The sequence below is a fragment of the Diorhabda sublineata genome, chromosome 2 (assembly GCF_026230105.1).
Source record: "Diorhabda sublineata isolate icDioSubl1.1 chromosome 2, icDioSubl1.1, whole genome shotgun sequence".
In the NCBI taxonomy this organism is placed as follows: Eukaryota; Metazoa; Arthropoda; class Insecta; order Coleoptera; family Chrysomelidae; genus Diorhabda; species Diorhabda sublineata.
The window spans coordinates 3,560,255-3,571,412 of NC_079475.1; positions in this window are offsets into that span (position 1 = coordinate 3,560,255).

Sequence of the window (11,158 nt, forward strand, 5' to 3'; positions counted from 1 at the left end):
GAACACCTGAAAAATTTATCTGCATCTATTTTTATAAAGGAAGAAATGTACTTTTCCAAAGCATATATTCCATATTTTTCTAATATTTTACTCATAGAAAAAATGTTTAGTTTCTCAGTTTGGGTTGGAGTATCCAAGAGAGAGTACTGCATCGTTCTGAAGTGATTGAAATCCGTCCTGTGGTATTATGGGAGATTTAATGTGAGCAGGTAATTTTAGAGAAGTGTGATGCATGTATTTTATGTTTTGCACCACTTGTGTGTCCAGCAATTTGACGTGTTTTATTCAAGTTTTGGAAGAATGTAAGTCAAAGATGAATTGTTTATATTTTTCCCGTGAGGGTTTCTCATATTGTTGGACTTTGTACTTTGCTTGAACGTTTTTTGTGAAGTCACAGTTTCTCAGGAGTTTTGGTTTTGATATTTTTTTCAGGCAAACTTGAATTGTATGGTTGTCACAGGTAGAATTCTACCAAGGGACGGTTTTGATGATAATAGGACGATTTGTGAGGAATTAGATTTCATAAACTTGACTCCAATAGTTTATAGAGTTATCAGCCTTTATGATAGGAAAAGGTCAATGTCATGAAGATCATTATCAACTTGCCATGTTAAGGAAGAATCACTCTATGAGTCCCGCATGTGTATTCTAATCCCCTATAATTATGGGAGCTAAGGCAGTTTTACAAAAACTTGGAACACTCTTTAAGACAAAAAAGCTATCTACTCCGTAACAGCTTCTAATCCTCTAAAAGTTCAAGATTTATTCATATTTGGAGTATTGCTCGAATTTTAAGCATACCCTTAGGTATGCTCATAGGATACTACCACGGCAGATGATCTTTCTAGCTGTCCCATATATAGTCCCACCTAGAACAGTATTTGCAAGATCTACTCTGCAAGCAGACGTGGCTCATGAACACCGAGTTCGTGTGCAGACGTCCAGAACGTCAATTTATCGGGACTCCTTTCTTTGGAGGAGTGCAAGCTTGTGGAATCGGCTGCTAAAGGAACGTCTTTACCGAACACTAGTACCTACAAAAATTCAATATCAATATCCACAGGTATCTCCACACGACAGGCACCTCTCGAACTACTCGAGTGTAATAGAGTTTACCCTCTTGTGCTTGCTTTTTATGTAAAAAAACGAATACTTTTGGTACGAAGGTTTCTTTGGCCCTTCTCCATGGCTCTGGTTTGTAACCCAGCTCTAGGCGGCTTCTACTGAGGCGGATAAAGTGTGGCAAGATATCCTTCTGGCTCCTATTGGAGCAGGGCTGGGTGGAAAGGTGTTCTTTCGTATTCGTTCACTGCTACATACCTGTTTTGCAATTGCTGCAGTTTCTCTTGTAGTTTTGCTATATTCTGTCCTTTTTTGTATTGAAGCCTTCTTACTCTCCATGAAGTTGCCATCCGGTTTCCTCAGTGCCCTTCGTGAAGACTTTATGAAGTCTTGAAGCCGCAGATGAAGAGTCAATTTCCTTGCAGAATTTACTGAAGCTTTTTCGCTTTGCTTTTCTTATTTCATTGTTGTATGCAGTGAGTTTTCTGGTGTAAATCTGCCAATCCCCTGAACACTTTGCTCTGTTAAGAGGTTTCGTGTTTGGGTTTTTAACTTGGACAGATGACATTCCACTAGGGAAAATCGCTACATTTTTTGCTTTTTTATATGTGGCAACTTGATTCGTACGTATCAAGAATGACCTCGTTTACTTCTTTCAGATCTTACTCTAGATTCAGTTAGTGTCTAGCCATTCAGGTATAGATGCGTATCAAGTTACAATGTAGATTGGTATTGTATATTTCCCAATCGGTTTATATCGGATACCTGCTCAGTGGAATCTGCCGCTAGTCTAAACATGATTATTCTGTGATCAGAGAGAGAGAGAGAGAGAGAGAGAGAGAAAGAGAGAGACGGTTCATTCGATACCCTCCAGTTTTTTACCCGTTTTCTATTTTCTATTTCCATTGGAGCCTCGGAGGTTAATTCTCTGTGCCCCAGGATTTCGTTGAGGAGGTGATTTGTGCCCTTCACATCTTCCTTGGTATCTTAAACCGTAAATTGGTATTTTCCCAAACATGTACGGGGGTCATCCATAAATTACGTCACATGTTAATGGGGGGGAGGGTATCATCGGAATGTGACATAGTGTGACAAGGGGCAGGGGGGGGGGTCAAAAACTTTGTGACATCACATGTTAAAATTCATCACGCAAAATTTAATTAGTCGTTTGTTGCTTCCTAACTAGTCGTTTGTTTTTCTGTTGTCTAAAATATTTAATTTCTTTATGTTAATTTTATCAAAGATTATATAATAAAAGTAAGAAAAAAATAAAAATAACTGTTTTCTTTTGCTTATTTTTGAATAAATATATAAATTTGAAAAATATGTGACGTCACATCAGGGTGGAGGGGGTTTTGAAATTGTGACAACCTGTGACAAGGAGGGGGGAGGAGTTAAAAAGTCCTGAAATTTGTGTGACGTAATTTATGGATGGCCCCTAGTGGATGTTGTAACCATTGGCTTGATGGTCAGGTAGGATTGTTCATCTATACCTACCCTAATGAGATGACCATTATTTTCGTCCTTCTGATTTAGGACTTTCCATTGGGAGGTATAAAGTCCGTCATTCTGCGCTTCTATTAGCCGAAGAAGCCTTTTTCTTCCACTTCTTTACTCCTGGAGGATTAAAGTAGCGGTGTGTGTAACCACTCAGCCTACTGAGGTGTTTCACAGTCGACCAGAATTAGTCCCGGCCGAAAGTGGATGTCCCTGAATTGGATCTTATGCTCCATCCAGAGACCATCTCATCTACTAGTGCCTCCTTCACCTAAGTTTGCTCGTCCGCGCTGAAAACAGTTTCAGGGACCGCCCTTGGCAGTATAGCAACTCTTACGAGCCTGGCACAGCCGCGTGATTGCCTTTCTTAATGTTTCAGACGGTATATTTGCCCGCTTCTTTTCTTTTTTTCAGGATTTGAGTTCGGGTAGTCTCAACCTTTTTCCTCTTTGAAACTGCTTTGGCTCTAGTTTCCTCTGGCGCAAGCCCGTTGTTAAGATAGCGCAGATACCATCGGCAACCCGCCTTGTTGAGTCCACGCTTCAGATGGTCATCTCTGCCTCCTGGTTGTCGAACTTCCGGCAAGTTCTTCTCTTTTTTCGTAGAAGAGGGGGATCCCTTTTCTCCCTGTTTCCCTTTCTCGTGAGGCATTCTCATTTGAGAGGTGGGGGTTTCTGATAATTTTGGGTCTTGTACTCAAATAATTGGAATTATACTATTTTGTTTTGAACCTTTCCAATTATTTCAATTTTGATAATAATTTAGCAGTATTAACAGACTGTTTGCCACTGGAACTCGGCGATATCTCACTTTAGTCATGCCATATAGTCTCTGAGGTAGCCTGGGCTTTTTTTGATGGGAATGTAACAACGCACACACTATAGACTATGTCCTTTGTTGTAGCTTTCTGTGGAATCGGTGCCCTGGACAGACAATCCACTTTGCCACGTTCCTTGCTAATTTGGAGAATACAGAGTAATCAAATCAGGTAGATCATGATTGTGGCTGTACATCCTTGACAGGGCCATCTCTAACAAGCTCCATAGAGATAATTGTAGAAGCGGCTGACACCAAAAACAATCGCCAACGCCTCACGATCGAGCTGGTTATATTTGGACTCTGCTTTGATTAGAGACCTAGAAGCTGGCAAGTTGGGATTGTACGGGACTAAGACTCTATCACTGCAAATTTCCTGTTTAAATTTCTGGAATTCAAATTTACATTCAGGGTCCACTAGAAAGGATGGTTGAGTAGACTGGGATAAAACGATAATAATATGTCATCAGTCTTAGAAAAGTTCTCACCTCATCAACATTTCTTGAGCGAGGCAGTCAGTCACAGCTTAGGTCTTGTCAGGAGGCAGCATTTTAATATGCTCAACGATATGCACAAGAAATGAAACACGAGTTAAGTGCAAAGCACATTTGTTTTTATTCAGGTACAGACCAAATTTTGTCACATGTTATAGAAGTCTCTGTTTACACCCGTCAATTGTGGTGCCATGACAAATAATGTCATCAAAATAAGCATGGCATTTGGGCAATCAGAGCAATATCTGGTAAAGTACTATGTTAAACTCAGAAGGGGCTGTTTTTATACAGAAACTTTTAATCGGTTCATTCTACTCATGCCTCTATGGGTGGTAAAAGTTTGAATGATACTGCTCTGCTGGTCTACTTTCAAATGAAAATATGCTCTGAAGTTGCTCAAAACCTCATCTATCTTTAAAATAGAAACACGTGCGGAAACAAAAAAAGTTATCACAGCTATTTTGCCAAAAATTGGAATGATGCAGCTATAAGAAAAATTCATTTACTTTCAATAAGTAAAGTAAGAAGCATCATATTTTTGTCGAAAGTTGATAGCTGCCGCTACTAATTTGACTAATGTGGGACATGACTTAAAGTTTTCCTACATTTTATTTACATGTATCTAACAACACTATAAGCTTCTTTAATTGAGAAAAAAATCAACATGCAGAATTTACTAGTATTGGTGTAGGGGTGATTGCCGCAATGATTTCAAGTAGGACATGGACAGGTACATAAAGTTTTGAAAATTCATATGTAAATTTGAAAATCCAACCTTTCATTTGAAGAGCGTTATAGAGCAATAAATCTTATTGGTAGTCCGCGTTATCAAAATATAACAGTATGTGTGCACTGACATTCATTGACAACTATGAACATGGGAATCGATATAATAACCTAATAGATATAATTTACATAAAAATTCATAAATTTGACACATCAGATTATCAATATTAATGTCCCGAGTGCATGTCAAATTGTCGATAATTTAATGAGACAATTTGACATGCACGAGAGGGCATTTTGGCAGACTATTTCCTGAGAAAAATTTAATTTAAAATAAACAATAATTGTTCCTTTTCTTAAAATATAAAATTAAAACCAAATGATGTTTATTAATCCTAGACGAAAATTTGGCACTAGTGCAAATTATCGATAATTTGCACTAGTGCAGTATTATCGCTGAAATTTGATCGTTGCTAGGTAAACATTAAATATTACAGCTTTTTGGTTGGCTTAAATTTTTCGAAGGAAATAGTCTACATAATTGCCTTACAATATATTCCGACTGATTAAAAATGTGTTGGGTTCGATAAAAGAGAAGTGAATGGCTAAGTAATCATCCTCCGTTAAGTAATTATGTTTTTGTTCCAATTCTAAAAAGACCAGTTCATCAAACTTAGCTTAGTAGTTAAAATGGATACTGGTATATTTTCATTTTATACCACTGGGACTATTAAAAGATCGAATTGAGGTTTTTTTTCATTCACCCCCCTTTATAATAATTGGACATGATTAGACTCTATTGGATAGCGTATAACCCTGTATAAAACTTCACCATAATGTAACCACTTCAATCTTACTTATTTTTTAGTTTGATATTTGAGACCATCATAATGCTTTTTTGGTATTGAACGTCTATTTCTCAAAATGCTCGTGTTTCCTCACAACAACCTCGTATCAATAGTCCTCAATAGCCTTAATACCATTTTTCTATTTGATATTTGATGCTAGAAATGTAAATGTATAAGTGTGTGTATGTGCGTGTGTATCTACGAACGCTTGTGTATAGTAGATTCTATATGTGTACGCCCACGTGAGTCCGGGTATCTATTTGTGTCCTCAACACGTACATAGCGACTTCAGAAACATATTAATACAAATTCAAAAGAATAGAAAAATGTTTCACTCAAAAGATTGATGCAAATCGTAATGACGATTCCTAAGATTCCAATTAAGTGTTTTGTGGAGGAGAAAAAGTTACGATAAAAGTATCATTTGGTAAATTAGAAGACAACAAATCATGTTATATTAGAAAATATTAAATGGAGACACGATATTTCGGAAAGGTATATTTTGATTAACAATATCTAAGTTGTCATATCACTTGGACAGATTGAATAACCAGATGATGTTTTGTTGTGATCTTTGACGTTATCTTTGAGCATAATGATTTATCATTTGCATATAATTCGAAAATCAAACACTATTTACAAATATTTTGCAAAGTTTGTCCATAGTTTAACTATCCTTTTATGAGTTGCGACATCATCTTCAGAAAATTGACTTAAATCGAAATTATCGTAACCGCTTAAATTTCTCTTGAAATAATAGAATAATTCTTCTCCATGTGTGACTTTTTCAGCATCTAGAAATAAAAAGGAGAGAAGTAAAGTGCTATAATTACTATTTTATCACGACAAACTATTAAATGCATGAATATATTGAAACAAATTTCGAATAAATGGCAATGCAATCACTTCCAATAAATCGTATGTTCATATTATGATTTGCATATTTCTATGTTTTGTGCGATTTTCTTGAATTCATAATGTCTGAAAACGCCTAAGTAAACCGTTGGCGATATTAATGAAATCAAATTAAAAATATTAGTGAGGAAACGCGGCGCTATAAAAAAAACAAATCAGCTTAGAAATGCGTTCAAGTTAGGCGCCTGGAACGTTTAATCAAAGTACCCAGCTAACACGTTAACGTCTGAAAGATGCCACATTTGAAGTTACTTTTGAAGCTACGTGACATTTTGACGAACTTTTGGTATACAAATGACGTTCTTTTAAATTTATATTGTTAGGTTAAATGACGTCATGTTTAGATGTTTAATGGATGTCAGTTATATCTTAGAATAGAATAGAAACAATTAGTAAGTTGAAAAATGTATTACAAAAAAACTTTATATATATATATATATATATATATATATATATATATATATATATATAAATACATAAAAAAATTGACAATTCTTAGAGTATGATTAAAAAAAGATTTGAGAGAATATAAAATATTATCAAAACAAAATACTTACAAACATAGGAAAAATTCTGCCTCATACAGAACTAAATAGGATAATAATTATGTACATAAGTATTGCAAAATACATTAAAAAAATTACAATTCCTAGAGTATGATTTGAAAAGAAACATGTAAGAAATATGAAATATTATCAAAACATCAAAGGTGTCTATTACTGGACTAAGTGAGCAAGTAGGCATTTTAGTGAACATAAGTTTTAAAAAAAATATTATTTGGTCGTTGAAACCTGGAGTGCGCTTCGTGATTTTAAAATAAATCTAAATTATCAGTATCATCATCAAGAAATCTAGTTGGTTTTTTAATATTGCGTTCTTTGGAATAATCATCCGTATCAGCTGAGCTAAACGATAATAATAACATCCAACATCAACTAAATTGATAATTACTATAATAATATAGTATAGTGGCTTCGTGGCTTATATACCTACGTCGCCATAGAACCAATATCAACCCTTATAATGCCGTGGCAAATAGTGAATTTTAAAGAAAAAGTGGCAATTGATGATAGAAGCATGAAAATTGGTATGTTGGGCAGTGAGGCCAAAAGAAAATTTTAGAGATCGAGAGCCCCTCTAAATTCGCCATAGGAGGGACAGGGGGTCGATTTTTGAGGTTCCACACCCCGTCAAATATGATATTTTAACGTATATATGATCTCGATATGTCGAGGTGGGGGGGAAACAGGAGGTACCGCAAGTTGCCTAGCTTCGAAGCATTACAAATAGTAGATATGGCGACTAGAGATCTCGAACAATGAGCCTATTCGTTATTGAGCTTTTTACTACATTTTGTTTAGCATTTAAGGAGCTACAATTTCTGTTTTTTTCAGAGCATATTCGACGAATCTTCAGTATTGGGATCAATTTCACATTTTCATCATAATAATCTGTTCTTAAAACAATAATTTATTGTAGGGGTGTAGTATTATACTGAAGCGAAATCCTTTTGACCACTTTGTAGGGGCGCGGGGAAAACAAATTTGCTTCCATCATTAATTGCCACATTTTGGCAGTTTGCCACATTTTGGCATTTTGCCACTGCACTATTGAAAGTGTAATTGGTCGAAGTGCTAAATTTTCCCACTTGAAATCGGAGGTTCGATTCCTCTTTCAAACTATAATTTTTATGAAAACATACCGTTCCATCGCATGACGTCACGACATGCTGCTTGTCACTAACATTGAACATATGGTGCTTAAAAAATAAACGGCCTAGTATATCTACATTTGAATTCTTTTAAATTTATCGTTTCGTTATACCTAATTCGTTACTCTATCTACTTTTTCTTTCTCTGTGTTCTTCAATGCTTGTTTTGAAGCTCTCGTTTTCTGCAGTGAATTTTTCTTCATATATATATATATATATATATATATATATATATATATATATATATATATATATATATATATAACATACCATTCTTACATCTTCGTGCTTCTAACCTTGCAAATTATTGGTTCAGTCCCCCTATAGAATTCCTAATATTGATCAGTTCTCCTTTATCATTCGAATTACTCTGATTCACTACTTAGCTTATATCCATCATAAATGTTATTCCATGAAAAATCATCATCATTACGATATAAGTGAAAAGAAAAGAAAAATAACTGGCCTAAGTATCAATTTAAAAAATTATAAGGCATTCCAGAAACAGAACGTTATACAAAAATCACTCTACCGTCTACTAACAGAGTAGAATATACAATTGTTCTAAAATTTTCTTCATTCACAAAATTGCTAAATGTTGTATCATTCTTATTGCGGATCAAACATAATACACTTGATAAACAAAATGAAGTTTTAGAACCGTTAATGACAGAATGGGAGAAGGATACAGCATGCAACATCCAATACTGTTATTATAACACTCTATTACATATCTTACTAATCACGGATATACATATAAATCATTTACAAGCTGGGCTACATGCATTGTTAACTTCATTGCGATGTAATTAATGGATGAATTTAGCTTTCATAACAGTGAAGCGAGTAATGAACGGCTGCTTAATTTGTTGTAAAACAGAACCGCAATCACTCACACGGGTGACCTGCCTACGGGGAAAGTCACTGCTTCGAAACGATTTCTGTGTAATGAAATAGATTCGTGTGATTCATTTACAATGGAGGCAACTTATTCACTCTCCGTTAATAATTGAAAATACATATTTGCAGTTTCGTTTGTCTTAGTACTAAAACTACTCACTTAGAGGCAGTCTCTGATTTGACTACCGAGTGCTTCATAAATTGCTTGAAACATTCTATTTGTCGTAGGGAAAAACTATATAAAAAAAGTTCAAACAAAAATAACAAAATTTTACATTTTTGAGAAAATAATTTGAAAATACCTGCAAGATCCTCCCACCATGCAGGTCTGTGGGAGGCAATAATTATTTTGAATCACATCTTAAGAAGGAGAGTAATCAATAATCATGTGTTTAATTTTGAAAATTTCCTGACTCTTACTTATCAAACAGAAGCCTGCTTAAATTCACCCTCTTCGTCAGTTCTATCAGACTATCAATCGCTTACCCTAGGCCAATCGTTTGAATAAGTATCAACAAATTATTCAAACATTGCAACATTTCGGATTCAGGTGGTCAACAGAATACATTTCACACCTACAGCAACGGAGCAAGTGGAAAACAATAAAACCAATCTATCTTTAGATTTTCGGATGAACTACCTCCACTCCTATGGAAGATTCAACAAACTAAATTTGTGTATTACCAGTGGAATTCCAGTTAGTTGTTAGTTGAAACGCAATCGTTCCAAAATGGCCAACAGGTTGTGAATTTGTACTAATCAACGAAAATACAGATATTCTAGAATTAACGAGAATAAGGGTATGACCGTTGAAGCACCAAAAACAAGTCTTGAATCTTTCACCGTAGCGATAATGAATAGTTGAAGCTAGGATTTTATTAATAGTTGTTTTTTGCTTTGTGGAAAGATTTAAAAATAATAAGATCATGGTAAATTCTGAAAAATCGTTATGCAGAAAACTCAGAACAAATTAAATTACCTTCCACAATTAAGTCCATAACTTACAGGTTATTGTTCATTATTTGTATATCTTTCACTTTCAGTTGTATCGCTGTCAAATCTGTGTGCCGTCACTACCCAGCTGTATATAGATGATCTTTCCATCTAGAATTTTCGCTTGGAAACATCCCAAACATTCTCCTCGGTAGTAAATGTTAAATGTTAATAAGGTATGGCTGGAAGGATGAAGAATTGTCGAGCTTATTACGTCAGATGGTGATATATAATAGTTTCATATCTCGTCAAGAGATGGAGCGAGATACCTCAATAGTATCTGTAACTTATAACACTGTCCCCTCCTTAGACCTTATCGTCCCGAGCACTTAAGAAGCCCATTCGTTCACTTGGTCCGACCATTATGTCTACCGTCTCTCCTGAAATTAGCCCAATTCACTTTATGATGCAGATGAGAATTGATAAAGTGACCGAAGGTGATCTTGTGGATTTATTACGTATTGTAGGCTCAAATATTAGAGAGAAAGTTAAGACTATAATGGTTGAATATGAACAAGAGAAGTGCAGGATTTCGGATATAAGAATGAAAATGCTAGTGAAAAGCGGGGAGCCTATCTATCAAACACCTTGAAGATTAGCTGTTTCAGAAAGAGAAGTAGCGGGTGAACAAATGAATGAATGGCAAAAAAGACTTAATAAACATATATTATAATTAGAGATAGATCCCTGCTACCATTGATCGAGAACTTCTGTATAAGCTACGAAACGCAAAATATCTAATATAAATAGAATTACGGAATAGATTTTTTCATGATGAAGTAAAAGAAGATTGCAATCAATAAAACATTCTTTGTGACTTATATAGTATAAATTCTTAAAAGGGTCTTTTGCACAATGTAAAAGTCCTTTTCTTAAAACTGACAACAAATAATACCTTGATCTACTATATGGATGACTTGATAATATTTAATGAAGATGAGGACCAAGGAGTTGAGAGATTAAAGATGGTGTTACAAGCTACAAAAAACTATGGACTGGAGATAAAACTCAAATAGTATTGAGCGTTACAAAAGCATTTCGATTTCCTAGGATACATCTTAGAGGATCGTACGTTTAACCTATAATGAAAAGATTCTGGCAATGCAAATTCCATCATATCTTTCTACTTATAGTTTATCCTAGGAAATTCATTTTACGCATTAATCGCAAAACCGTTAAGTGATTTATTGAAAAAA